Source organism: Myzus persicae, unplaced genomic scaffold (genome assembly GCF_001856785.1).
Source record: "Myzus persicae strain clone G006 unplaced genomic scaffold, MPER_G0061.0, whole genome shotgun sequence".
NCBI lineage: Eukaryota > Metazoa > Arthropoda > Insecta > Hemiptera > Aphididae > Myzus > Myzus persicae.
In genome coordinates, this window is record NW_019100469.1 from 1,292,124 (window position 1) to 1,318,989 (window position 26,866).

Genomic DNA, 26,866 nt, shown 5'->3' on the forward strand with positions numbered 1-26,866 from the left:
CGTCGACGCGCAGGATAACGAACGGTCGCCGCTGGCAGAGTTTACGGCGATTTGCGCCGGTGGTTAATCTAATAATTTCGGCGAGTTACGCTTCCGCGGCCACCAGGGGGGGGGGGAGAGCGAACTACCCCACGCCCGGGGTAATTGTCAACGGATTACGGTTTTGGCTGCCGAGACTAAGCCCGCGCTGCAGCCGACGACGACTACGACGACTACGACTACGACTACTACACGACTACCACGACTGTTTTAACAATAAACCCACGCCGTTCTGATCGTAATTTGTCGATAGAGGATGACGGCGTGTGCGGGAAGAGGATAGGTTGGACTACAGGATATAACGACGCCACAAACATGTATAATACATATATATGTAAAGTACATTACGCTTACTAATATAATGTACAGGATGTGGTGGTTGTATTACGTCGTCGTTGGACTCCGGTCACCGTTCGCATCATGGTTTGATGATTTCCAATTTTTTTTTTTTTGTTTCAATGTGCCTACATAGTATAATACTTTTTAATTTTATTTCACTTAACATCATATTTTTTAGTCCAGGTGGATTTTGATTTTAACTAAAATTAGGTATCCACCATCGGATATGTAGAACCAACGCCCTGTATATGCGTGCAAAATACAGCGGCGGTTCGGTTATACGGAGGACAAAAAATTGTGCACTCACTCACTCGCAGTATAATCGCATAGGTATATATTAGAGGTCTACATTGCTACCCCACAGACATCGTATAATTTGATACGCACATGACATCACGCACGTGTATTATGCAATAATATATTATAATAATAAAATCATAATGCATGCACGTCGTGTATTATATCATATGGTGCCAATCGGCTTTCGGTTCTGTTTACTGTTCGACATGTCTCGTTCGGGAATTTCTCATACAGTATTATGCGTACCCGCCCACAACAACATTCAAGCTCGTCACCGTCAAAAAGTATAATCCCTCGTTATTTATTGCTATCGATGTTGCTGTTTTAAAAATCATACAAGTACTTATCTCACCCCATATTCACACCCGCGAAATGGAACGACTTGAAAAATTCGATGCCAGAAAAATAAAAAGTTTAAACTTAATCGAAAATGGTTTTTATTATTGCACTATGAAGTGGATAAAAAATAAGTACAGAATGAACGGAGATGGGCACTGGCCCTTGGACAATCACTATACCTTCGTCGTAGGTTTTAGGGGACTTATTCAAGAAACGAAAAATATTTCGTTTTATAAAATCGAAATAAGATTTCCAGCAAACTCGTGACGCATCTCCCTCTGGATTATACCTTAACTAGAGCAAAGGACAATCCAAAGTATTGGCTCAAATCACAGTAGGGATTATGATACATATATTTAGACGGGTACGTGCGAATTGCTTTGTAAAAATTGCAACGTCAACTTCTCTCGAGGACTATTTATACATTTACATTTATATTTATTATTATAACTAGCTACTTACACTGCATACGATTGAACAATTTCGAGAGACGCTACATATTTTTTTTTTACCCAACAAACCTCACGCGTTTTCATAACGTTATACGATGGTTTCAAATTTCTTTAGCTGGCGGAACAGACTCTATACCATGAATACCAAGCAATATAGTATTGTGTGTTTACATTATAGAACGTTAAGCTATTCAAATTTAGTTATATTAAATTTTATATATGAATCGAGGTTAATGAATTAAATGTCATTAACGTACAATATTGTATATTATTATGCATAAGTTAATTACTCTCTAAAGTTTTTTTTTTTTTTTAATAATAATATACACGTATAATAAAAAAAATTATATGCATTCAAGGTTTTAATATAAAAAGTTTTGACGTCAGCAAGTTGAATTCTTATATGTTTGGCAATTGAATCTAAATGATTTCTTTAACTTTATTAAAAATTGGTTTATATATTAAACTGTTTTTATATAGGACTGCAGGATTATTAATTCTTCATTCATGGCTGAGAAAAATATTTTTACTATAAGTTTATATTTCTTAATTATTTATCGTATTATTATCGCACAGGAATTCAATATTTTTTCAATATTTTATGATTTGCATTAGATTTTTTAGTTATTATTCGAATAACACCAAGCACTGAAATCCAAAGCGAAAAAAAACGGAGAAAATCAGATAGTTGGAATGAAAATTCATGTTCTAATTCTATAATATTATATTAAAATATCATTCTTCTGTGTGTGGTCCAGATCGACAGCTGCCTCGAAGAATATATTTTATTTTTTAATATCATGAACTGCTAAAGTGTGTTTATGGCATTAAACACGACTATAAGTATAAAATATATTTATGTTTTAAAAATAATACTAAAACGCTATACTGCTGTGATGTCACACGATGAAAAATACATTTCAATTACGTATTGACACGATACGTGGAGGCGTAGGAGTGGGCTGTTATAACTTACACGTAATACACGATTTTATAGGACCTATGACGTTATTGTTTTATTGTATAATATAATATTAATAAGTATAATATGAATGGTACACGTGCTTGTTCGAACAGGATTCACTTGTGTCACACAATCACAGTTGTTGAAAAGGATATAAATATATAATTATGTATCAAACATTGCATTTATAAAGTGCGTTATATAGTATCATATGATTTATGTCCTGTGGGGAATAACAGATCCGTTATTGGAATCGCGGACGGTAGCCGACCGACATATCGTCACTGCAGGTCGTTCCAACTTACTCGTCGATGTGGTGATCATGAATTGTAACACAATCTGTATCAAGAAATTATCTGTGATACCCTCCTATTCTACAATATGCACTTAAATTGAAATGTAAGGGGGGGTTTTGCTAATATTAATAATGAATGTGGAGAAGGGCTTGGGTCCCATACAACTAAGGGCTGCCTGTTTGCGAGAAGCACTTGGGGCTTATTTCGGCCAATGAAAATATGCATTTCGATATTATTATAATGTTCATAGTAACATTTTATGCTGAAGATGGTCCGAGAAAGTTTCATAATATTATTGATTTTTTTATTATTCTATCGTCATCACTGTCATCGAACTCTATAATAAATGCACCATAATGGAAACAATACGTTAAATCGTTCTAGGTACCTATCAGATAGTTATAAATTTATAATAGACGTCGAGAGCTTCTTTGAAACGTCGAAAGTGTTTATGAAGAATTGAGATTGCTGCCTCGATGTGATGCTCAAAATTATTAAAACTCGACATCTAGACTAATTATATACGCATTATTATTATTATTATTATTATTATTATTGTTGTTTAAATGTTACAACAGCAGCGCGGCGCTAGCAATTAGCTTTATTAATATTTCCGACCCGTACGGGACACACCTACTGTACTATATTATAATAATATGATAAAATTATATTCTCGCCGTATAATATAATAATTGTAGTAGGTAATATTATTATTATTATTATTACGACTAGTCAGTATTGTTCAATGCACCGTAGGTACGTAATAATATGGGCGTTCTGCACATCACACGTTCGTATTATTATTATTATCATCATCACCACCACCATCCTGCAGGCTTTTGTTGACTTATATAATACGAGAGCACACCCGCCGCACTCGTAACTTTCAAACTTTCCGTTCGACCTACACTGTGCAGCGGGTAAGCGCTAATAACGTTTCGGCGCGCATTACGAATGTTTGTCGGATAATATTATTATTATATTATTCTCGTTTCTCGCGTTTAACAAACACTGCAGCAGACGTGTCGCACAATAAAACACGAGCCGCTAAAGTGTTGTTCGACTGCCGGCGCGTTATTTAGTTTTTGTTTATTTCTTCGGGAGTTTCACGCATAGTTGTCGTCGGTTCGGTGGAAACCATAGACCGTGTGCACACCAATAAATATATGCATATTAAATGTCACCCGGGAAAGTTTCCCGGATACGGGAAAAATACTTTCGACGGCCCGAACGCGCCTGATGGAGATATGCGGTACCGCGTTTAGTTTACGGCACTTTTCCAGCACGTGAGTTTTACTTTTGAATAATTTCCCTGTCGAACAGTAAACTGTGCAGTGCGGTGTTTGGATACTATTTCAAACTACAGACACTACAGAGGTTGTATAAAATAATAGTACAGATGCACCTTGCATGGTCATTGATAATATTGCAATTATATTTTACCCAGCGACGTCGACGAAATCAATAGCTACTTAATTTTATCTATGACGATATAATAAAGCTGAGTATTATAATGCCATTACAGTGTATCGATCGATTAAAAATATTATTTACTGTATAGTGCAGACTGCAGGCGATACAAAATACCAAATGGTGGCCAGTGTATGCGCCGTACAGACAATTTTTTTCTGGGATACATGAAATATATTAATTTTCTAAGTAAATAACTATTTTTGACGGTGCGTTCAATGAGGTTTCCGCTAATTTTATTTTGGTTTTTTTATTAGTCATTACTTTCTTTAGATAAACTTTAGTTGCAATAGTCCTCAAAAACTTCCTGAATTCCTAAATTGGCCCTTCAAAATATTATTAATTGGTATTCTCAGGTATAGTTTATAGAAATGCGAGCATTATCGTGAGGTACAGCTATATTTCGTTGAGTGTCATTATTTTTATTTTTATGTTTCTATACCATGAAACTATAACCATAACTTGTATCTAAATAAAATTAAGTCGCTATAAAAATGTATTGAAAATGTCCGTGTTGCTTTACTCACATTACGGAGAGTTATATTGGTTACTAGGTATTATTTGCTTGCAGGTAGCAGTTACCTTATAGTTAAATGTTTAGTATTAAATACGATTAAAAAACAAATGCAATTTTATTCAAATAGAAACAAAAATAAAACATTTTTTGTACATTTAGCTGAAACGAACGAATAATCCCCACCACAGAGACTTGTGAGTTTCAGTGATTTCACAGGCATCAGTTGGAGTTTTCTTCGAATAATTACCATTAGGTTGTCGGCCCGAGAGTGTAAAAGTGAAATATATAATATATAGCATGAGCTACCAAGTTTGTGCCGTTTTCCCGTGTTACTAAATCTTGTGGAAAAATAAGGAAAAATATTGTCCGCCCCGTACATTGTAAAGATTACATTACCCGTACATTTTCCCAGGTAATAAAATATAACTCACCGTTCATCGTCGCGCAACCTATGCATTGATATAATAATAATAATAATAATAATAATAATAATAATAATACTATTAATACTATATTTTACTATTATTATTATTATTATTATTATTACAGTGTTGTAGAAGACGAATGTCGTCGTTATGTGCACTCTGACAGACGAAACGGATCCTTTGTGTGCTGACGAATGGAGTAGGTACCTACATAATAATAATAGCATATATATATACAATCGAATTTGACGGGATTCGATGATGAAGACGGCGAAATTGTGGGTGTGTGTATGTTGGTGTAGTTGTATTTGTTCACGTGATGAAAACGTGACGTATATATTATAATATATGTATATATACACAGAATGGTAAAAGGATAGAATTCAAAAACCTGAATGGGAACACATTGTAAATAAAATAAGGAGGTTGTGAATTATTTATCGAGTGTGTTTGACAATGGCCAGGGAGGAGAGGGCCACGCGAAAAACGAGAACTTCCGCTCTTATTACACCCAATATTCAGTGAACACGAACCGGCCGACTTCCATCTGCAGATTGTCGTGTGTTTTTAATGGGTAGTAACGACGACGACAATGTGACGTGTGTAAACGGTGTTCCGCCACAGCCAATCAAAACTATCAGTTGCCCACCCCCACCCCCGTGAAGATATAAACCGCTTATAGGCGTATCTAGGTGTGGGGAGTTAGAGAGCTTAGTGCCCTGGAGAGAATTTTAACTCGCCTAACAGTTAATTTAATTTATATTATGAAAACTGCGAAGACCCACAATAGCCAAACCCAACATAATATTTGGTGACCCCCTACGCTTATGTAGAAGCCCAATTAATGACGACAGCGACACTGACAACTAAAATACTTAATAATATACAAGGATAATAGAATATTTATAATACCTTATCATTCATACAATCATTTTATCTGTTCAAATATGTACATGATATTTTTAGAAATATTATCCTTTTCATTATTGCAACATTATTGCAACATTCATTGCAAAACAAATTATAATTATAAAACTCTTCGATACAAAAAAATATAATTTCTCATCGTAGCTGGTAGAAAATAAGATATCAATATTTGAGATCTAAAATATAGATGACCAACAAAGTAGTGATACAACGACATTTTACACGGTATTCATGTGTCCCATAGTTCAAAACATACTTTGAAAAATGTTGAGTTGACGTTATGATATCTTCAAATTATTTAAAGATTACTTACATCTACCGAGATAATTAATGTACAGCGTTGAGATGATCATATCTTATAAAAAATGGTAAAAATTTATTACATCCTGTAATTCGAGAATTATTGTTGTTGTACATTTATTATATTTTGGTTTTGTGTCATGAACAATCGAAAAACATCTGTTAGTCACAACAAAATATATAATGACAGTAATTCGTATTATAATGAGCAATAATGACATAATATGTTATTATTATTATTTTACACATGGAGCTTATGTTACTTTGGATATTTAGCCTTTTGCACAAAATAAAGTTTGACATTTTTGCTTATGCCAGAGAATAAAATATATTATCTAATACGCATTTGGTTACATAACGTCTGTTCGTTAGTTTGTACAATGGACAGCAATTGTTATAACTGTCAGCGTGTAGGACTCATTCACTGAGGTCATACTATATAATTTGAATAAGCCATTTAAAATGCCAAAGGTAAATTCCTATTACAAGCGAAACAAGTTATCACAATTGGACATTTCATTCCAGATTGTGTTGAGTACTTTCTAACTTAAGATCCTATTAAAATTAATTTTACAGTCGTTTATTAAAAGTAAACATGATTAGTCTTGTACGTCCTATTATTGCACTGTTTTATGATAGCTAAATTACATTGTATACAATGAAGTATGATAAATATCTGAGTGGAAGAAAAATATTTTATTAATTAAGTCTGATGTACTTATTGTAATAGTTCATTTTATTATTTTGATACATTCCATCTGCTTACAAAATATAAACTATAAGTAATAATTATAACAGAGTAAAACACGAATTACACGAAGAGGAGACGGTTCATTAACGGACCTCAGATTAAAATAGTTCAAACAGTATTTGTAAAATAAACCAAATTTATGGAACTCTAATTTGATTGTAAAATATTGATTATTTTAAAATTGAATTTGACTATTTTTCAACCAAATTCAGAAAATAATTTACTATGGTTTAGTCAATGCTCTCCGATTAAAATCAAGAACAATCAAGTTTAGTCTTAATTTTGGGGTTGTACTCCAGAGTACCCACATTGCACTGTCGGGCATTACAACTTCAATAAACGGGCGATAAATAAAATGAACGACAATGACAAATTATTCAAACAAAATGTAGGACGAATAATATCATAAAAACGTCAGAATAAACCATATTCCACACAGTATCTGATGATAATATCAAAGAACGTATTATGGATCATAAATCGTTGAGCAAACATGAAATTTAAGTGTCAGTATCTATTTTGTGTATCATATAATTATTTTCCACAGTTTTAATACTATTCAATATTTATATTCACATGTATTTCAATTTTAATAAAAGTCATCAGTTTATCAACTTTTTGTTTTATTCAACATTTAAAATTGTTTAATATAAAAATTTAATGGGTTGCAGATTTTTGGTACAAGCCACTAGTCTTGTTTCTCTTTCTGAATAACATGATAGCGATGGATTGCAATATTTTATAAATTTTAAATCACTGATAGTTTATCACTTACGAAAAATGGTTTCCAGTTGTAGACTTCATTCTATTAAATAGTTTTTAGACGTATTTTATATTTCATGGGCTCTTCAAAATAATAAATTGGTAACTATAACACAAAAATATCGAATATGTTAAGTCATATTTTATTCAAACTATTAAAACTCAATTGACTAAAAATGTAATGTTTAAAATATACAATTATTAATATAATAATAATATGTAAATGTATAACGGGGCAATACATAGGCAATTTCGCACCACTGTTGTAATAAGTTGCCTATTCCCAGAATTGTATGTTATTCCATCAGCAGACATTTTGTTAATACTCGTACTTAACAAATACATACTCTTAGTTGGAATTTATTAAAAAAAATACACAAACTTTAATTTACTTAATTTATACTTAGGCGTATATTTAAATTATTATTTTGCTATGAATAATTACATCATTTTCCTTGATTTAGCTTTTAATAATAAAGGTTTTCGTACATATAATTTTAATAAATTTCATACATATTATACAAAAATTGAATATAAAAGCAATATAACATCAAATTAAGACTTACTCATACTTTGAAGTAATAAATCATTCAACGATAATGTTGAATATAAATTTAATTCGAGTTATATAATATTCATGATCGATAATCATTGCTTATATTTTTGTATTTCTTCAGTTATTATTAAAATTCTCGTAATAACATGTAACTACTTTTTTATTGTCATATTGTTTGAAAAAATATTTGTCCATTATATATTTCTATGGTTGTCATATTTTTGAAGTACCACTACTTCAAGATTATTTATTACCACAGGGCTTGGTATAACACATACTCGGTCTTGAGATTTTCTTGTGTGAACTGACACATTATAAGTGGATTTCCACTATTTCTTGTTATACAACGCTGATAGGGTTCGTTTATAATAGTTTCCGGAATAGTGTGATAATTTTACAATTTCAGAACGCGTTGAGTGTATAAAGTGTACCTATCGTGATGGTATAATTCACAAGCTTATGTAATAGTTTATCACTATATATATTATATTGCAATTGCTGGCTCATATTTTATAGATAAACACGATCGTATTACGTAATGTAATAACAACCAACATTGTTGTTCCTATTTTATACATAGGTCTAAATTATCATTTATCAGCATATATTCATAAAACAATCAGTATTATGTAGTAAAAGATATTAAATTCATTATATAATGTAAGGTAAAAATATAATTTATGAGTTTTAAATTTGTTAAAATATTTGTTATTCATGACAGAAATTATGTTGTATGTCACAGAAATAAAATTATGCCTTTCAAGATTTTGATGTTTGAAATAATAGTGCGGCAGACTTGTATTTATAGTTCAATGTGTAATAAATTTAAATCAGATAAATGCATAATGATTGTTGTGGTCGGTTCTAAATCGAGTTTAATGATTTTTTTTTTGCTTTAATATCCGGGACATCCATTATCATGCCGAACTCGTCGTACGATACCGCGACTTGCCTGACAAATGAAAGTGTCATTATGCGAACTACATGCGAACTCGACGCATCAGAGGTTGTACCTTTGTTATTTTTTTCCAATAGAATTCACTATTCGGATATCCTGTCTAGATGAAAAACGTTTGAACCTTTGCCAGAATACCACGATATTTTATTTCGGACCAAATTTCATCCCTTTCAGGTGATGCTTGTACGTGACTGCTGTTTAAGAGGCCTGACGACAAAATCAGACAATACCGTTTTAGGTCTTTTATTGTGCAAGGTTTTAAATATATTCAACGTCAAGGATTTTAATTACACGATTCAAAAAATAAAATAAGCTAATAAAAACAATAAAGTGTACACGAAAACCCGGAGCGTTTTGTTTTTAAAGGGATGGAATAACTTCTGGAAATGTATTCCTTGATCTATTTTCGGTACACGCTGGAATGACAAATGAACAATTCCTCTATTTTATTCTGTAGAATTTAGGAGATCAATGTGATATATTCAAATTTCTATATATTCCATGTACACCATATATTTTATAAATGATTTTATTAACGCTAAGGTATTTTTTTAATTTTTTTTTTATTGATCTGGATTAACATCGGCGACAAAACCCATTAGTTACAATTTTACAAATATATACAATTACATTTTTTTTTACATTTAAACCTAAATTTTACTATAAAGACTTGATCTTCTCAAGAATCCGAGAATCTGTGTGGTCCGAGTGCTGCGTCCAGTATGTTAGGTATGTCGAAGTTACCCAGTTCATCAGCGTATTGGAGGCACTCAATGACTAAATGGTTGACCCAGAGTTGACCGAGGTTTTTCTCTTTTGTCGATGAGTCTTAGGTATTATTATGCATACGTTAAAGCATATTTTTAAATTTTACATAAACCCGTAATAGTGATTGTAAAGTAAAAAACTGTATGTCCCCCGATAAATAAAATAATCAATCTCTTAATCTTCATGTATGCATGGAATGAGTATGAGATACACCTACGATTTATTGTATTGTATGGCTTAATGATGTTTGTACAAACTATACATTTTTATATTTTATGCACACTAATTTGACCAGTTTGCTATTAAGATAGCTTTTAAGTGTGCGAGAGTGGATGCGTAGAAGTTTGTCCTTTTTATGTCTCCCCGGCGAAGAGCTACTGACTTAAATGGTACGAACCCTAAATGTATTCTGCGAACTAAACATATGTGGCCGTAATACACGGGAACATTTTGTTTCCATTGGGAACTCACATTCGCCGTATTCCTACAATAAAACGTGGCTTCGTCATCATTTTCTACTTACTCGCTCCAAATATAGTATGTTCTTTGTTAATTTGCAAGCAACTAATACCAGTTAATGTATTTCATTTGCCACGCTTAAAATACACCAATAAAATATAGCACTTCCTGCATATAAAAAAAATATTTCGATGGACGTTAATAAAACTGTATTATAAATCTCCTTATCTAAAATCATAACCGAATTCCATTCAAAATTTTATAGTAAGCGTTCATAAAATTAAAAGAACCAGACAATGCAATTTTATTGTTGTATAACGCATTAGTAAATATTAATAATAAAGTTATAAGTAAATATTTAAATTTTATATTCTTAGAACCAATCTTCTAAGTATATTAAAATGGATATTTCAGCGCTGTTTTGACTTTTAATATTTAATTTTAACTTTCACAATACTCCTTTGCATATATTCTCATAATGTAATATTACTTTTGATAAAACTTGCGTTCATTCAATTTACGTTTTGAATAGTGTACCATAATTATTCACCGTTATTATTATATTATTATTCGTGTGCAATTTTTTATGCATTTATGTATGTATGTATGTATGTATGTATGAATATATGACTGTTTTAAAAAAAATAAATTTAATGTTTTATTTTGGTATATAAATCTTGCCTATTTTGAGGATGTCATTTTTAGCCCCCACATTAATTGTGAAATAATAATAACATAATATATATATATATTAAATGATAAATTGGTAATTTTTAATACTATCTAATTATTATTTTTTGTTTAACTTTATTAATAACTTATTAAATCAACCAAGCAAAAAGTTTAGACGTGTTTATAAAGTATCGGTTTGAAGGTTTTCAAATACGTATTTAAGCATTATATTACCTTTAAGTAATCCAGTATACGTTAGGTCAGGGGTGTAGTATATATTGAATGTTTAATGAGAAAAATAGGTCTTTGTGGGAAATCTGAGTTGAATGGGCATAAGGACAAATTTTACTACCAACTATGGTAGAAAGTAAGTGATTGTGTGTAATATTATTATGCAACAATAAGAACATAGCTGTATCTACGAAAAGAAAATAGTTGGTATATTTCCACAATATTATATATATTACGAACTAAAATAGTATATTCTAAACAACTTATACAAAATTAATATTTACGATATTGATATACCATATTATGAATATTTCTATATGGCAGAGAATTCGTATCAGAACGATTACAATCAGTGGATTTTATTCATTTTTATGAAAGGGCATTGTTCATAAATTGTAATTCACCCAAAGTTATTACACGAAGTCCGTTAACGTGTTCCGGTCCACGCGTCATGACATAATATTTTCGTTTCAATCGATATATTTTATGACTGGTATGTTTGGTGCGTTCAAAACAGTATTCAGTGTCATTAAAACCTAGACTAATTTGATTTCCTCAATTCCGTCATCTGATGCTGTAATATAACTTTTTATTCGTTCATCGTTGTTCATTTCTCATAAATGCACAGTCGATGAATTTTGAATGCAATAACATTCAGGGACGATATATTATATTATATTATATATATCATATGATGTGTATTATTTGAGTTCCTACTGCTGGCCTATGATACGGTGTGCCACGGATGGTTTTTAAACTAAATTGATTTTCTAGAAAACTTATAACACCCTGAATAAATTTTCTATTGTTGGACGCTATATTTATGATGCAACTTTGACTGTGTACCATTTGACTAAGTGTATGAGATTATATACGTAACTGTTATTGGTCGTTGTGAATAATATAATATAAATCTCGGTCACTTATGTTATTTTTGGGGGACATTTCTAGTCAACATTTAACATATCTTTTCATGAACATAATTATTTTTATATAAACTTTTTCTTCATAATAATAAAATACCGTAAACTTTATTGCCATGTTGATTTGGCAGTATGAAGGAGTTTAACCCAAAACTTTATAAAATAATTTTGCATTTAGATGAATAAAAATGTAAATTATCAAATATAGACATTGTTCTCGGTGATTCAGTCGAATTTGTTTAAAAAAAAAAACAAAATTAGTTTATTTCCACGAAGTATAACAATATTTATTTTAATTATTTGTTGGAAAACGTAAAATTACTTATTTAAATTTGAAATAGGTAGGCGGCTAATATATAAATATAATTTTAAAAAGCGTATTTCGTATTTCTTTATTTAAACCATGAGTAAAAGTACTAGTAGCATTTATAAATGTTTTATTTTTCGATTATTTTTTTTTTCAACAGGAAGTTGGTTTAACTTGATATTGAAGTATCTATTCAGCCCAATAACGACTGTAGTGAATGGAGGGAAAACTATAAAGAGTTCAGTTTTATCGTCTCTTACTTTTGGTCAAATCGTGTTAACGAGTATAATATTTCCGATAGCGTATAGGTGCCCAAATAAAAATTGTTTAGTCGACGACAAAAAAGTTGTAGTGTGTCGTTCTACAACGAAACAATTACGATTTCGTCACGTAGTAACTACCGACAGGTATATTTTATTGCTACTATGCTGGTGACGCGTGACTTCGGAAAATATCGCAAGCTCAGGGAAATCTCGGACGGACGCTATTATACGCTTTCTGTAGGTTATAACAACACAATATCGCTTTGGATCATTTATTTTTTACACGTGAGCTGCAGAATGAAGTCTTGCTGCAGGAGATAAGACGAGTAGCGACCGATGCGAAAACCGCGTGAAAACTCTCTTAAATGCCAATCGCAGTGTCCTACAATACTAGGATGTTAGTGAGAGGGTGAGGTGGGACACGTCCGGTAGTCTCTAAAGCAATTGTCCTGCATGCGGCGGATGCGAAGCCTCGGCAAAATGGCGAGAGGCGCTGACCGGAAGCGGTGAATTCCTTCTTATATATATATATAGTGATTCGTTGGGAGAGCCAGGTGTACGTGTCCGGGGGCTAAAGTAACACAGAGAGCTTTAGGATAGGGGTTGATAGTGGTGGAGCATGCGAGTATATAATATCTTCTTTAAACGTAATTTATGCATTTCCCGGAGACGGTGACGATTGAATTTCCCGGGCCACGGTGCAATTAACCGTTTTAATGTATTATCATTATTATTATTATATCTATATATTATTGTTACCTTAACCGGAAACAAACGACTAAGGGGTACAATCGCTGTATAAATAACTCTCCTCCCGTGTTTTGCCACATGCAACGAGAGACCTAAGTTGCCAACTACGCTGACATCGTTCCCGTCTGCCCGAAGGTTGGCCCTAAGTAACTCTGATATATTTTATGTGTGTGTGTGTGTGTGTGTATGTGTGTGTATACAATGGTTTGCGACCTACAAAATCTCTATTGATCCTTGGTAAATCGGTGCGCGCAGGTCGACAATAATTCACTCAAAGGAAATTTTTTTGAAGTGTGCATGATTATATTTTGTATTGTAACAAAGTCGTTCAGAATTTATTATTTTGTTACTTGGGCCTAGTCATCATTGAATTTCAAGTATAGGAAACTGCCTCACCCTTCGTGTGTTTTGGAAATTTTAGATTCTGATGAGACCGAGAAATATATAGGTTTAAGAATGATGAGAGTTTTTTTTTTGTATGTACCTATACACATTTTAGAGGAGAACGTCTTCTTCAATAATCAAGCTCCTTCTTTGAGGATCGTTTGTGATAGAAAACGTTATCTAGTTTATACGTTGAAGGGTCGAAAATAGAAAAAGCACAGTGGGTACTTTTAATAAAAAATCGGGAAAAGCCAATATAAACAGTGAGGTAACTGGAATATTTACGCAACATCAGATGAAATCAATGTGGTTTATTTCTTTGTTGAAATTCCAAAAGAAATAACCATAAAGACGTGCATTTTTCGAACTATTTATATTAGAATTACTGGACATAATATTTTTGTAATATTTGTGTGGTTTGGAAATGTATAGGTTAAACCGTTTAATTAAAACATTTCATTTATATTTGTTATGGTTCAAAAAACTATTTTTTTCATTACAAACATATAGTTGATAGTATTATTATTTTAAATACAGAATGCAATGTTTGATATATTATTTATATTTATAAGTTATAACTTTATAAGCTATTTATACTATGACTATAGTCACACTACTGTATAGTTCATTGGTATTTGGATATTACAAGTTATATGGAATTGTTTTAGCTACATCAACCATTATACTACTAGTAATAATATACGATTATCACAATATCACTTCATAATAAGTATTGTGATAATAATATGATGTAAGATGAAGTTGTTTTCTGAAAACAATGCGATTCATAATATGATTCATCAATGAATTCAAATAACATCACAGTGATGAGGTAAATTTGAAAGCATTTATACTGCGGATTGAGTTAACTGAGTTTTTTATTTTATTTTCACATGCCATTTTTTAGTTAAATTAAATCGAATTATTTTCGTTGTTTTTTTGTATTTAAATATTTTTATAAGAATATAAAATATTTAAGTATATTTAAGCTCATGCAAGTTACACGTTTTTGGTAATACCTGATAATATCTTGAAAATTTCTGTACCCATTTATGTGTATTGATTTTCTGTAATTAAAATTATATAATATTAATATTTACACATAATATTACAAGAAGCACACATACTTATTATTTTTCAAAGAATTTTCATCAAAACAATTAGAAAAGTTTCAAAAACATCATTTTTAAATATTTTACACGTTTTTGTACTGCACTATATGTACTTTTGTACAACCGTTACACATAATATTGAATAATAAAATGTATAACGTTTATTGGGTTTAAAAATGTTATTTCAGCGATTAGTGGTTGAAAACTGTTGTAGTTACAGCGTCTAAATATGGCATAATGTAATATTAGCACGCGAGAACATTATGAATGAAAAAATAAAATACACTGTCGATTAAAATGAAAATGCTGATATTTTTTTTCAATTTATTATATGACTTACACGCCACGTACATTATTTTATAAGCTTTGAATAAGCTACATATTTTATGAATGAGTTCACACTGAAATATTTATAAAAAAATTACAGATAACAATATTCATGAGAGTATGAACATGTCAAATAAAAAAAATAAAAATTGTATGAAGAAAAAGGTTACTGTGTTCCAAAAAAAAAGTCGATTGTAAACAAGAAAAATAGGCTCAAATAATAATTATAATTTATTGTGATAAACAAAATAATATAGAAAATAGTAATAATTATTAAAATTTATTAAATATTGTCTTCGGCTTTTTATAAATGATTCTCGAAGTAGTCGATTTCAACTTATGGATTATTAACTGACACAAAGTTAAACAACGTAATATTTATTTTTTTACCTCGTTACTCGTCGTTTATGCCAAATTCACAGTTCTTATAGAATTTAATAACGCCCTAAGACTTATAGCTTAACTGAAACGTGATTGTAGTGTGGTGGTATAGTAAATAAGTAGTCTGTTTCAGACAGAATACTATTCTGTGGGTTTATTTTCATCAACATTCTTTCTCAAAATTCAGACCCTAGTATAATGTTCAATAAAAGGTTATCTACAACTTCTAAAGCATCCCTTTTGAAACAATAGAACTGTTTATAATGAACTTGGGTTTGAGGGCTTGATTGTTACCATTAAATATCTTTTATTAAATGTTTTTGAAATAAAAACACTTGTTTCAATAGACGAAATCGAGGAGTTACTTCATTTTATTACAGCGTGTTATTTTAAAAGTGGTTGTGCAGCTCTCGCCACGGAAAATGTTCAATGTTTTAAATATTCTACGTGTTCGAATTTTATCAATGAAATTCTGGAGAATAAATATTAGTTGTAATGAATGTCTGTAGTTATTCATTTTTGAAAGTACGCTTATGCTACTTTAAGCCTACGTATATTTTTAGTTTTCTTAAATATATCTATATATTTTAGATTCTTAGTGGAGCTTTGAAAGTATTGATTTTACAATAATGAGTGGTTTTTTTGTCAGAAGATACTCTTTCTAGTAAAAAAAATGCTACGTCATCAACTTTGATAGAATGTTTCTGATATAAATTTGGATCTAAATGGTACTTTTGGGAAGTAAAATTGATATCACTATTTTTTAAAATAAAATAATTAACAAAAAATACAAAAATGTATTAACATTTTAATATCATTGTTAAAATAATTGTTTAATAACCTAACCTGTTTGGTCTTGAGTACAATTATCTGTTTTTCAAATTATTTAGAAACTTACTTGGAAAAAATAATGTAGTCATAAACTGAATAATATATTATATTATTATATTACCTAATAATATAATAAATGCAACGTTTTCAGCAAAAATATGAGGTTCGTACATGGTAATCGACACGTTCGGTACAGCTGAGTGATTACATAATTTTCTCTTTTATACATTTGATATTGAGCTCAAGATAAAATTTATTTGTATAGGTAATTAAATAAAACAATTAATTTTTCTATAATTTCTCAGGCAAAATATGTTTCGTTTTTAACTGACTGTATCGTTATTTTTATTATTCAATCAGATTTTATTAGTATGTATGCCAGAAATACGTTGTTCATTAATGTGAATTATTTTATTTCATTTTTCAGCCTAAGACATATTATCTTGAATAACTGAAAACTAACCGGGATTATTGTGCGATCACCTTAAATAGAATTTTCGTAAGATCATTTAGTGTTAAAATATTTGTCCGAAAAATAGTAACCACTCCACTTCCTGGGTGAAATTTTCAGACAACCCATTATATGTTATTATTTATTATAATATAAATACTTCAAATATTTAAACCACATGCAACATGTGACTTAAGAATTAGGCATTATAAATTAATTCAACCGATATTGCATTTTTTATTCAAGTGAACAGGCACATGATTCCAGTAATAATGAACATAATTTTTTTTGAAACACAAATTGTGATATAATAATATTTTTTGAAAGTAATTATGTTATGGTAATAATAATTAACTAACCAAATAATTAATGGATTGCAAAGGAATCACATTCTAACAAAATTTTAAGACCGATTCCGTTAATATGCACTACTTACTAAAGATAGTGCAAATAGTTGTAGTTATTTTAAATACAGTTTCTAATTTTAAATCATACCAAGTTGACCACAACTTACCTAAATTTTACCTGCTAACTTTGAAACTATGCTCAAAATATTTTTTTAATTTATATATTTACAACTTTAAATTAAAATGGTTACGGCAAAATATGATTCAGTCTTAGAATGATATACGTTAATTTTAAAATAACTTATAGTTTTATTTTATTTTAAAAAGCTAATTTAGTTTTAAAGTGTAGTTATTTTAATGACGAAATTAACTTGACGAACAGGTCATTAGGTAATCCAAAACTTCTCAAGTGGATATTGCTGGATAAGTTAATTGACCAACATTTGGTTCAGTCGCTATGAAGAAATATATCTATTTACAATAAATTACCGTAGACGTTTCACCATGAAACGATTTATCCAATTATGTGTTACACTTAATAGGNGCTTGTATAATAAATGTAAATTAAAAATGCTCATAACTCACTTAAAAACTGAATTATTGTAAAAAAACTTCCAACAAAACACGGATAAAGTTCTCACCATCAAGTTTCATAATAGGTTAATTCACTCTAATTTATAAGATAACGGCATAAAACTTGAACTGCTGAGCGTAAATTTGGTATGTTACTCGTTTGTAAGACGGAGACAACGCATGCGGGTGTGGCGTCCTCTTAATAGGTATTTTATTATATTTTGTATAGGTAACAATATTTATTTTATATTGTACTGATATATAAAATTATATATAAATATCCGAGAGTGTGTGTTTGTGTGTGTGTGTGTGTGTGTGTGTGTGTGTGTGTGTGTGTGTGTGTGTGTGTGTGTGTGTGTATGTGTGTACATGAATTACATAAGAATGCAAGCGTAAAACAAACCTTTGGTTAATCGTAACTCATAATGCAAAATATGTGACTTGGAGGTAGTTATAGAAATCGCTCTAAACGTAATAAATTATATTTTTATCATACACAAATTGTCAAATTGGATTAATATTTATAATTTATATGATTTGTATTTTAAATCCTGCCTTTTTAAACGTTCGGCAACTCATATTTCCCCAAATTGTTTTTCATCCACGGTCTGCGTTTGCAACTATATAGTTATAATTTTTTTACAAGATCAGGCCTTTTGTAAATTATTTATGACTAATATACTAGACTATACAACATGAATACAAAAACCGATATTACTTAAATATATAAATTCTCTTAGTATAGTTATAAGTATACATGTTTTAATTTATAAAATGTATAAAACATAAATGATTTTTAATATTAATTATTATAATGTGTATACGAAATGTAATGTTTCATTATATAAACTAATTGACCAGTCATAAATTAATTTCAAAATTTAATTATTATAACTAGTTTACTTAGTGTGTATATACATTTATTTCATATATTTCTGATGGGAAAGTGACTTTACGTCGAAATTACAATATTCAAATTATTATTGTATGGCAAAACTATTTACAATGAAGCGGTTGTGACCGACGATTTAATATATATTTACTTTAGCTATTTTACAAAATAATAAGCTGTCAGAATTAAAAATCTATAGAGTCACAATATTTGGTTTTAAAATATAGTCCTAAAGTTCCCCCAAGACCACAATATGAGTTAATCTATGTCATTCTGTAACAACTAGCAATGAATTTAATTATAAATAAATATAAATAATTATAGCCCCGGAGAAAGAAATTATAATTAGACGTTAAGAAAGCAGAGTTTAATTACTAAAAAAAATCTTTCTGTAGGATATCCGGAGCTTAAAGAGGGAGTCTAGAAAATTTATGTGATGGTAAAAAGATTTTTTTTTGGTATTTAGAATAAAATAAAATTAAAACCAGAAGTTGGAATATTTATTCAAAAAATAATTAAATCAAGATTCAAAGATATGGATGGGATTTTATTTAAATACAATTTCGGATAATATATATAATTTAATTATGTCACGTTTAAAATATTTTAGTTACAGATTATACAATACACCTAAATATTTTATCTTCTTGTTTTTAAAACGTATAACTATGCAAATATATTCAGCTATAATAAATATAAATATGAAACAGTGTTTTTAAAATGATGTATATTTGTAATTGATTGATGGATGTCTTCAATTTTAATAAAACAATTGGTGAGAGAATGAGGGGGTCTACATTTTTTGAAATTTGTTTTCAACAATCTATACACATTTAATATACGTTAGAGATAATATGAAACATTCGTGGTGAAATTGTATGAAAATGAGAGAATCGACGAGATTCATAATATGGCTTAAGTGAGATTTTATTAAAAAAAGTACCAACTTATAGGTATTACCTACTATTTCTTTAGTAACGAAAAAACAGTGTATTTACAAAATAATCTTCATATGCATATAATATTTAGTATATAAAACTTACAATAAAAACAATAGGTTAGGTATGTCATGTAATATCATCATAATAATATATGCTTATTTTTATTTAACTTTGTTTAAAATTAGTTTCAAAACCTGTGTGAGCATTAAATTTCTGATATTTTTATATAACCAGTTCTATTTATAAGAAATACAAAAAAAAAATTATAATCACAACTAATCACAATTATGCAGTTAAAATATATTATAAATCAAATATTTTGAATATTTTGTAACCCAGTTGAGTTAGATTTAATATTATAATATACTCATTCAAATACATGTCTGTATCCAAAATCATGCTCGATATAATCTTTATTACAATAATTAAGAGTAAACAATTATATTATTTGTTTATAAAAATGTATAACATGATTAAGTACATAAAGTTTTTTAAATTTAAAAATACTTATCTCTATACGTTTTTATATTCACATATTTTTCAACTTCAGATTATCTCCATTCCTAAATTAGTTTTCTCGGTATTGGCAGTGAACAAAAAAAAGATTATTATAGCGTTATATTTGACGATATTAGTATTAAAGACGATATGATACCATATTTAGAATACTTAAGATTTGAAGCAGAGCGTGAAAGTTATTAGATTCAAAATCATTTAAATTTGTATGTAATGATACATTTTTTACTTGGCAGTCTCCTATTTATTTTTGTATTAAATTCATTTGATTAAAAATATGCCCAATTTTATATAAAGTGTGTTAAATTTGATTGTCATATTTTTATTACTTTGTGTGACTACTAAAATTGTCATAAAAACATTTATGTTTCAATTAAAAATATGTATTGTTTTGAACAAACTAAAAATTTCAACTTTGTTGATTAATTCATTTGATGTATAAATAATTTAGTATTCTGTTTATGTAGTTATAATACTTGTTTAAGCTAATAAAAATATTTATAATAATATAAACAACAGACTTGAATTTATACAATGTACTTTTTTTACAAACAATATTTTTATATTCGAGGTTTCTTTTTTAGTATAAATATAACGGATTTATTTTTGTCCCAAGAATTCACGAAGATAATTAATCATCAATTTAATGATAAAAGTCATTTGTGTAAAATTATAAAATGTAAAAAATGCACTTTCGATTAATTAAAAATGATAATTTTGATTATGAAAGTCATTACAAAAATGAAAAATCAGCGATTAAAAATGTTACTAAAAGAGTGGGATATTTCTTATACTTGGCCTTAGCTTTTTTAATTGTCTATAATCCTTAACCTCTTGCTCGACAGTGATGTCTACATTATGCAACCTAAGGTAGTAAGACAAGAATTGTTTTCTTAATATTTTAAAACCTAAAAAATCGTTTTGAATTTAACATGTCCGTTCTCGTTTTTAGCCAGGCGAGTATTATGCATGGTAACTCACTAACATATATTTCTTGACAGCGAACATCTTAGTCCATCGCATATCAAATTATTATTCATATACGTCAAAATGATATTGCATGGGTAAATTGCATACGAAAAATAACGTCTTACAAAAGAGATTGATGATACTCTATATACACTTGATTATATTCATAATAGGAATTCCTATTTTGCTCTCACTTGATTTTACTCCACGGCATGGTATATATAACCTACACGACCTGGATACGGTCCAAATTGAAAATTAACGTTTCAAAATTAATTAAAACATAATTACTTATTAATGTTTAGGGGAGCTCCAAATGTAAGTTTAAATAAATTTATAACTCAAATTATAGAATGTTGCGTTTACTATGTTTGTTGAGATAATAATAATATTATGATAATGATAATGATACTAACTATTGTATTGAGTAGGTATGAATTTCATTTAGATGAATTAACATAACATTTACTAATATGATATTTGTAATTTATTGTTTGACAACGTAAATAAAGAATTAGATGATTTTTGAAATTGTAATGGTGAACTCAAATACAATTATTCTGGTATAAAATAATATGTATAATAGATAATATTATTCGTAAAATGAGAACATATTGCCAATATTACCGTCCAAACGGCACCAAATGTTTTAACCCTCTATCAGTAAACCACGTATACAGATAAACAATACGATTTTAATAATATTATATGAATATAAATAGTTACATAATTTATTTATGGTGTGGGTACAGGAAATACCCAAAGTTAACAGAATTACACCAGCTGCCTGACTTGAATATAGCAATATTTTTCCGGAAAAATAATAATATAGTTCTCGCGAAGACTTGCATTGCCTCAACGAGCAGAGATTAATGATATTGTGCTCCTCGAAACGCATAATCTTATCTATGTGATTTTTCAATTTTATTTATGGTTTTCATCCATCCCTTACCACAACCCACCTAACTATACTCTGGTTACTCGGCGTGTACACTACTCATTGCGATTATCGAACGTCGTCGTCGCTCTCATAACACGCTCGATTTGAGCAAAATAAAATACAATAATACAACGATTTATTTAATACGGTTTTTTTTTTGTTATGGGTAAGGGGACTCGAAAGGGTTCGTTGCACACTCGCGTTCACATCCGAACCACTCGTAACTACAAGGCAGCAAAACGACGACAGATTATATTTTATTCACCTCAAATGTTACACGATTTGAGTGTCGGAAGAAAGTAAAGGGATGGGTACTACACTCTCATATCCGAACCCCTGAAAACGAGCACCCTAAAACAATGGCTGATGCAACTGTGGGACAACACCGAAGTGCACGGTCCATATGCATATATATATATATTTCATAATATCATATAATAATCACTTTTTATACATGCAGCTTCTTAATGTATTGTACTGGTGAGTATACATTATTGTACGTAATACAGGAAGATTAGTTTATCGTTCACCCATCGGTTTCCAAGACCAGGAAAGGAAAGGCGTTTTTAATTGATTAATTTAAAAGTTTAACGTCATAAACGGAAGCGATAATTTTCAATCTCCGTCGATATCACTGGATGCAAGTCCGGCGAGGAGAAGGAAATTTTCCCGGATCCCCGGAAATTGGGATCACTCGATTTTCATGTTATCAATGATAGACAGTCCAAAAAAGTGGGGGGCTCGAATGGTATTCCCCCCCCCCACCCACCCACCCCAGTCCGAGGGGTTTTCTGTCTCCGTGGTACTGTCTGCACGAGTAATAGTTGCTTAGTCAGATCAATGTTGATGTTATGAAGCAACAAAGATTCTACGACAAGCAGAAGAGAACTCGTCGAGAAGCCGCCAACTTTGACTCTCAAAGATTTTCGGTTTATAAATCACACCAAAGTGAATAGGAACTTATACAATTATTTCAGTGGTATTCAACTTTTGTTCAACCTTTGGGGAAAAATTGAAATCGTAAAGACACACATGTACCAAGACATACATAAAGGCTTTGTGAAAAGTTTAAATCTTCACTAGATCGATCTGAATTCATATTGGATGCAGAACCCGTGGACCTGTTTTTCGCGTAAGATGCACAACAACAGTGGATCGATAATTCTGATCTACGCTCAATGTATTATAATTAATTATATAATATTATATGTACAATATTATTATATTTTTACACTCCGTTGTAGTACACTGTTCTACTGTTGTCAGTATAATTATTATGTACTTAACCTTAGATCATATACTTGTATAGTTGTATACGCTCTAAGTTCTGAACATTTAAAAATGTCTTGTATCATATCTGCATCATGTTCTCTTGGGATATTTCATTGTTCCTATTATAGTATTATAACAGTAGAACAGAATCATCCTGTGTTGGGCTGTATGCATATTAATGTAATAATATAATACACGCTAGGTAATATACATATTATTATATCATGTGTATGTGGAATATCGGCGAAAAGCTGCAGCAATAACCCACTGACAGTGGTAGTGAATAACGACCGGCGGGATCGCGGATGTGTGATTATCGAGGCAAGTGCATTGGATTTATAAGGTTGAAAACCCGAAGATAACGTTTTGAGAAAACCCTTTATTATGGAGCACCGGTATAAAATCGCATTCAAACGTGTATTAACCACCGCTGCCAAAGCACGAGACGATAGACCAAATCGAAATATGAACGCATACACACTCAGAAACACAGACAGGCACAAATAGGCACACACTAACACACACACACACATTATTGTAGAAACGCCACTGGACCGGAGAATTGAAGCCACAATTCGATAATGTATAATATTATATTATATTAATGTCCCTATCACATTATTATGTGTATTCGATTTTTTTTCCGTTTTTGCGGAACGTTTATATTATTTTGTTATCACTATTTCAATAACGTGTTGGATAATATATTATATATATTAAACTCATCGCAACTTTCTATCTTTTGCACATAGACCCGGAACGTCATAGATATTATTTTATTATAATGTTATACCGTCGAATACAACTGGATAATAAAGTAAAATGTATAAGTTGTCGACATTCGATAACCATTATCAGTAATGGAATTGGGGTTTGTGATAAACACATACAAGGCGTTAGTGTTTCTAGAAAATATGGAACAAAATAGTTTTTTTAAATAGTACCTAATACTATATGTATTAATAATAAAAAAATCAGCGAATAAAATAACTCACGTATTGTACATAATTTAATTAGGTAATGCATGTTAATCAAAAAAAACATTACCACGTCTTGACGATTTACAATAATATGTAAAAAATAAATTTAAAAGGATTCATGAATTCAGTATGGGCATCTTGAAGAATTAATATCACTAATCAGTGCTACAAAAAGAGAAGTTTCATTCGAGTATTTCCAATAGTTAATTGAACCTATGAACCCATATTAAAAATGACTGAATATTGAGTGGGAATTTATAAACTATATTTTATGCAAGTTATTTCATATGATACATACTAAAATATATCTATAGATTTAAGTAAATATTAGAAGTTCTGAATGTAATTTTCGTTAAGCTCGATTCACTGGTAAGCTACTATTTAGATTGATAGTAAATTTTGGGGAACATATTAAAATTTGAAACAAAATGAATAAAATCATTCATTCATTTTTAAATTTTAAAATACATGGTATAAACCTGTAACCCGGGTTTCTTGTACCTATTATGACATAACTAAGCAATATGAAATATAATACAAATCTATTTTTTACCAAATATTTAAAAACTCAAAATGTATTTAAAGCGTTTTCAAAATTTTTTTTCGTGTATTAATAGTTCTATACTCTGATTTATTAGCAAAAAAATTGGTATGCCTTGATTTTATTATGGTATTCGAAGTTAAAAATATTAAGATTTCAAAAAACATGCAGTATCATAGTCGTGTGATGGTTATCCTTAGTTTTTAATATATTACAATGTAAACTTAATCAAATGTAATATGTTTATTGTATACATGTTAGTAAATAGAATTTTTTTATTATTTTTTTTATTAAACAAAAAACATCGGCTACTGGGCCATTAGTTCTTGACATGCATTTGATTTAGTCTTAAAATATGCTATATAAATTGATTTCCTTTAGGAAGCTGATAATGTTGATGTTTGGTTGAAGATCGGGTTGTAGGGCTTTATTTAACTGCATTGGTATAATATGGTGTTTTATTCTCGAGTCTACGTACATTAGACATTCCGTTATTATATGTTTGACGGTCAGCTCTATGCCGATCGAATCGCATAAGGGTGGGTATTTCTAGCCATGACTTTTTAGAAATATATAGGTGGTTTATTATAATATGACAAACATAATTGCATTTGCATTCGTCAAATTTTAAAATATCTTGTTGAATTCGTTTTTTATAATATTTATAATGACTTTATTGTTATTTACAAAATATGTACTATTGTGTAAATAAATTGTTGTGATATGCTAGAAATATAATAATGTTTACAGCACCGTGCAGTTGTGTAAAACGTTGTTTATTATCCTTAAAAAGTTTTCGTTTTTAGTACTCATGAGTATAGCAATAAAAACACGCACTTTAATTAAGAAGTTCATCAACAAACAGGATCATGTAGAACTTATACGTCTCGAGAAAACTAATTTAACGAAATATTACTAAATGTCTGAACATGAGTACGTAATAGAAATAAAACTAAACTTTTTTCGACATTACTAAACAATGAAATACACCACAATAATGTAATAAATAATTCATGTTGATCGATACCCGGGCAATGCGTATTTAGATTTGAGATTTTTAATGAGGGTGAATAGTGACTGCACTGATATTTGGGTGCAATTATTGCGATGGCCATAATAATTTCTATTCCCACGTAGTAAACGGTTTTCAAACTTTTGCAGAATGTTCATTAAAAAAAATATTATATCAAAACAATAACCAGCATATACGTCACTGTCGTCATCTCGCGTTATTTTCATCAAATTATTAATAATTGGCAATCTGATAACCTGTTTAGAATTGCATGAATATTATACTTTACTTACACATATTTAAAATACTGTGACTAAAAATATATATTTTTACATTATCGTTAATTGTTAATTCTATAATTATATTGAACTTCGATGATTAAAGCTTTGTGAATTAAATATAACTTCACATTTTTAGAGCCATAAACTACACATGTTCATGGTTCATGGTTTTCTCTTAAGTTCGGTATAAAATGTAATGAAATTGTCGTGGTTGACATAATGACATATATTGTATACTAAGAAATCAAAATATTTAAAAAAGAAATAGTTTAACATTACACTACTTATAACATTTATTTTTATTTATATTTTTCATAAAAAAAGTGTTAAAAACATAGCACTATAATT

At 29.8% G+C, this 26,866-nt stretch overlaps 1 protein-coding gene across 5 annotated transcripts in view; it reads left to right on the forward strand.

Moving 5' to 3' along the window:
• LOC111034868 (prolyl endopeptidase FAP) overlaps positions 1-26,866 on the forward strand; it is a 236,950-nt gene that overhangs the window by 163,902 nt on the left and 46,182 nt on the right. The gene's annotated exons all lie outside the window — the stretch shown is intronic.